Genomic DNA, 6,000 nt, shown 5'->3' with positions numbered 1-6,000 from the left:
TCACACAAACTTACACACCCACCAGCGTCCTGGACTCTCTCACCTCTTCCCCCCCCCCTCGCTCCAATGCAAATCTCTCTCTCCCATGGGCTGCATTCCAGGTTTGGGATGTAATAATTTTAAAATGCATTGCTTTTCCTTCTTCTGGAATGTTTTCCCTCTTGTATTCCAAACAAAGTACTCTTCCAGTTCATTCCAGCAATAGATTTGATGAAGGATGTAGAGGCTGCGGCCCCGCCTATTCCTTCTTCCTTGTCAAACAATTGCCTTTCACACTCCGCTTTTCCCTCTGGTGAGAAGAAACGGAGCCTTTTTGCAAATTCCTTCATGAAAGTGTTAGCTGAAAGCTTCTGCAGTCGTAGCAGCGATAGGGAAATAGCTCAGGCTTTGATGTGAATGTCTGAAATGTCTGATGACAGAACAGATTGACCAAAAGTATTTCTTTCAACAATAAACTGTAGGAGCTTAGAAGAAACTATACATTTTAGAAGTATACCATTGCAGCCTTTGGACACAAGGAACCTGTTGCAGATGTTGCCTGAATAATTCCAAATGACTTCCACTTGGCGCACTAGAAACTGGACGTCACGTGCCACAAATGCCTATGATTTTCCATTCCCAAACTAAAAATGACTGTTATGGACAAGTGTCCCAAACAAACTACAAATCTGTGAATAGTTTGCACAGATCACAGGGCAGAGGAAGGATTGGTGAGCGAGACACCGAGCAATGAAGGTAGGCCTGTGGTTTTTAAACTAAAGAATAATGTAAAAGTGAGACAACCGTGCCTTCGATGTACAACACAAATTCATAAGAAATTAGGAAATGACTTCATGATTTAATTCATATGTATTTATTTCATAAAAATTACACACCGATTGACTGTGAAACAACTCAAAGCAGTTTACAAAAGACAAAACAGTAAAATTGAGGGTGGAAATCACAAGTCTACTTTAAAGCATACAGAAGTTAAAATACTAAAATGGATTAAAATTACCTCAACTATCTAAGCATCTTAGCGGGCTTGTCTGAAAAGGAATATTTTTGGCAGGTGCTGAAAGAGTACTATGAAGGCAGGGAGTTCCAAAGTGCAGACGCTGCCACACCAAACAAATGTGGAACAGGTCTTATGTGGCCCCTGTAGCAGTGCCAATTTCGCCAATCAAAGCAGTCAAGAGTGTGGGATGTGACCCATGAGAGGCTGTCAAGTACAACATTCCTTGTAATGCTAGAAAAGACATGCGAGGGAATGTTTGGTCCAGCCAATCGAAAACTTCCTGTTCCTCCTGGCTGGAGCATCCTTCCTTTTGAATGTGATAGAAGGTGGGCGTGACCTAACCTGTCCAGGTAACAAAAGGACGAGTCACGCAGCACACCTCTCTCTTTTTGACTTCCTTCTTCGTTTGACCAGCTATTAGCTAGGACTGCTCTGCTAGCTCTCAGCTAGCAGAAGCACTGGGATTATCCCCCCATATGGGGTAGATCCACATGTACATATTTGTAACTAAGTCTGCCTTCAGGAATCCAATGGTGAACTGATGTGAGTAAACTTCTTTTATTGACTTTGAATAAGATTGTCATGTCTTTATTCTTTTAAGAGGGATTCAAGGGAAATTGAACCAGGAATGTACAATTCAATCTGAGACAGATTGAATTGTATAATAGTGAGAGGCTCACACGAGCCTGCAACCAGCTATCTGCTGTGCATATAAAAAGGGGGAATGTCACTCTGCTACATAAAGGAACTTGCTAGCACAAGTTAGAAAGGATATTAATAAACAATATACCCTCTCCTGCCTCCCTGAACATTCCCACAAAGAGGGTACAATGGGGTGAGACGATCTTGCAGGCAAACTGGACCCAAGTTGTTAATGGCTTTGTACAAATAGTAACACCTTGAGCCTGGTCTGGTAGCAAATCAGCGCAGATCTCTGAACCCAGGAGTAGACCTACTGTACCCACATGTTTTTTAACATTAAGGAAGGGTATGGAATGGTTTTCATAACACAGATGGACACATGACGTCCTAAATCTAAAAACATTGGAGCAGTCCTTGTACTCAGCTACACAGGTCAATTTATAATGTTATAAATTCGTTATAAAAATGTGACACCAGATAGCACTGTAGAGCAGCAATCCGAAGTCAATGAAAATTTCCATTGGGAGCTGTATTTTTTATAACATTTTCTTCCATGGCATTTTTTTAAATATCTGTGTAGATCCTTGTGGAAGCCGGTGTGACAACACTGGGAAACCAAACACCACAGGCAAAAATATAATAAAGGCAGAGAGATATGGTGGAGCAGTCCATGGACATAAATGGGAGCGTTCCACACATTTCTACCAGAAATGTTTTGTAAAAGACGAGCTAAGATTCTTGAGATGCTTTGTTCCATATCGGGGGGGGGGGGACGTACTTGGTTCACATTAAGCCAGCCAACTGCCCTGAGGATACAGGATCATGCTCTAAATGTGTTGTAAAATAAAAGCCGATAAAATACTTTTGTGCAGTAAGAGGACAGGACTAGATATGGCAGTCAAAGTTTCTTTTCATATTATGGTTTAGAGCTCTCCTGATGTGCTCCAGAGAGCAGCACTAGCAGAGAATGTGCTCAGGAACTCAGCCAAGGTGGTAATTGGCAGTTTGGCAACATCTCAACATCTCCAGAACATGCTGAAGCAATGCTAGAGCCACATTTTGTTTCCTAATCTCCATTTGTATAAATGTTCTACTCTTTTCCATTGGCCCCAGAGGTGAGGACAGATATACAGGCCCAGAGACCGGGGTTAGTTAAAAAATACACCCACCCCAGAGTCTCAAGTAGATGCCAAACCATGGCGCCTGGAATGGTTTCAGCCTCCTCCTTCCATTTCCCCCCAAAGCTTCTTCTCTTCTTCATTTCAACTCAGAGGCAACAAAGCCAAGAGGAGAACAAACAAGTCTCTTTGTCACACAAGGCTGTGCCTATTATGTCCTGTGATTTTGGGTCCTGAACATAATTGATCCCCAACTAAGAGGGGGTTCACGCATCTGATCTCTGAGCACCCTCCTCACCGTGCTTTGTAAAGTCACAGTTTGGAGTCGTTTTTTTAGAGTCAATATTTTAGAAGGAATGTACATACAGTGGTACCTTGGGTTAAGAACTTAATTCGTTCCGGAGGTCCGTTCTTAACCTGAAACTGTTCTTAACCTGAAGTACCACTTTAGCTAATGGGGCCTCCCGCTGCCGCCGCGCCGCCGGAGCACGATTTCTGTTCTCATCCTGAAGCAAAGTTCTTAACCCGAGGTACTATTTCTGGGTTAGTGAAGTCTGTAACCTGAAGCGTCTGTAACCTGAGGCACCACTGTATATTATTCCCATTAAGTTTATACTCTGCCTATTTGAATGATACTAATCAGCTTTGTCATATTGCTCTCTCCTGCAGCCCCAGGAGAAATTTAGGATGCATATTCAACACCAGTTTTATACTGATTCATCACCCTTTGGCTTAGCCCCATTTTATTTTATTTTAATATAAAAAAGGGAAGGGAAAGAAAGTAGATGGGGAGATTTTATGACAAGCAGACTCCAAATCTGCACTCAAGATAAATTAAAACAAATAACCATTCAAGGACTGATCGTGTATTACAAACTATGCCAGAATGAGTGATACTTGATGGTGGAATCTGCCCTCCAGAGAGGGAGCTTTTCATTACCGGGACTTGTAATTTAACAGGCGTGGGAAAGTTATGCTGTGGCCTGGTCTGCACCAAGGGGGTGGGGTGTCCCGTTTTGCCGCTTGAGGTGAAACGGGAAGTTCCACCGTACCCCACCACCAGAGAAGTGGTGTGGGTGCCGGTGCTGATTTCTGGTAAGAAGGCGGGGGTCTTCAATCCTCGCAACTGGGAAGAGGTGCTGGAGTTACTAGGCCTGCACTGGTTTGGTTGTTTTGAATCGTTAACTTCACTGGCACCATGTTTTTATCGCTGATCTACACTTGACTCCGGCTCCTGACCCTCCAACCGAATGAAAATCCATTTTCAATTTAGGACAGAGGAGAAGTAATCTCTTGACGTGGAGAAAATGAGGCGTTCGCTGTGTGCTCGCTCAGCGTTTATCGCTACTTTCCAAACTTCATATTTCCATGCCAGGGCTTGGATTTTTAGGACAATTTACAGGAGGCTCCTCTCCAACAGCAACAGGAAGGCAAGGAGAATTTGGCATCTTCCCTCGCTTATCTTGGAGGCTGTCTGTGCTCACACAATGCGGTCACCCCGCCCCAGTTCACACATGCAGGGGGTTGAAAATGGGGTTGTGCCCTGGAGTCAGATCCAGCTCACATCCTGCCTTGGTGCTTCACAAAGCAGGTCAGTTCAGTTTGGACCACTTTGGAAAACATCCACTTTTAGATTCAGCTCTACAGTAGAACTGTGCTCTGGAAAACCTGAGGCTTTGTACGTTACATGGGGAAATGGAGAGATGGCTCTATGACTTATAAATTTCCAGAAGGAATTACATGGAATCTGCAGGCATCATGTGCCCTTATGGGTGAATGGAGGCTGCCAAATTTCAGATAGATAGGTGCAAGGAAGGCTGTCAACATTGTTTCTGTGGGAATGTTCAGGGAGGCAGGAGAGGATACATTGTGTAATAATATCTTTCCCAACTTGCATTAGCAAGTCCCTTTACTTAGCAGAGTGCATTCCCCTTTTAAACACACAGCGGTTAGCTTGTGGCAAGCTCATTTAAGCTTCTCAATATAGGATTCTTGGTAATCCCCTTTTCTCCCCCTTAAAAAGAATAGACATGGCACCATCTGGTGTAAAGTATCATAAAAGAAGTTTACTCACACATTCAGTTCACAGATGGATCCCTGAAGACAGACTTAGGGTACAAAGTATATACATGTGGAACTAGCCCATATGGGAGTTAATCCCAGTGACTGCAGACAGGCATTCACTGCTGCTCACACGGCGAAAGCAAAATGGAGGAGAGAGAGTGTGTGCTGCCTGCCTTGCCCTTTTGTCACCTGGGCAGGTAAGCTCACGCCCACCTCTAGTCACATGCAGAGGAAGTTTGTCCCAGCTCAGAAGGAAACAGGAAGTTTTCTACTGACTGGAGCAAGCATCCCCTTTCATGTCCACTCTAGGAATGTTGTACTTGACTGCTATCTATGTGTCACATCCCACAGTTTGTTTGTTTGTTTGTTTGTTCACTTATTTGCCTCATAAACTTTATGTATCACTTGAGTGTAGCCCTTTGGTCACCTGAACAGTCCAAGTTAGAGCTTAGTAAACAGAACACTTTGCTGTGCCTTGAACAGCCATTTGATCTGCAAGAATTACCATATTTTTTGCTCTATAAGACTCACTTTTTCCCTCCTAAAAAGTAAGGGGAAATGTGTGTGCATCTTATGAGCGAATGCAGGCTGTGCAGCTATCCCAGAAGCCAGAACAGCAAGAGGGATTGCTGCTTTCACTGCGCAGCGATCCCTCTTGCTGTTCTGGCTTCTGAGATTCAGAATATATTTTTTCTTGTTTTCCTCCTCCAAAAACTAGGTGCGTCTTGTGGTCTGGTGCGTCTTATAGAGGGAAAATACGGTAACAGCTGATGTGATGTTTGCCTTGATTTTATGGAAAGCTTTGCCGATTGATTTGTGCATCTCATGTGGCTACTAAGAGTAGACCATGCAGGGTTTATTTTCCTGGTCAGCTGGCAATTCTACTGCCAAGTAATGTTGACCATGGATTGACAAGTCTCCGGAGACTCAAACACTGATAGGTGGAGACTGGCAAGACAGGAGTGGGGCCGAGAGATACTTGATGACGGCAGAAGATGGTACAGGGCCAATCAGAGGAAGATCTTAGCTTTGCCTACTGCCTTGGGGGCTGACCCTGATGGTCATAGGCTGGTAGGAAATTGAATAACAGCAAGTCAAGCAGAAAATACCCTGTGCCCCTAGGCTCTGACCCTGAGCTGTTACGTCTTCCTCTGGAAATCCCAAAAATAATGATGTTGA

This window comes from Podarcis bocagei (assembly GCF_964188305.1).
Source record: "Podarcis bocagei genome assembly, chromosome: 5".
NCBI classification, from domain to species: domain Eukaryota; kingdom Metazoa; phylum Chordata; class Lepidosauria; order Squamata; family Lacertidae; genus Podarcis; species Podarcis bocagei.
Note: the sequence above shows the minus strand (reverse complement) of the source record.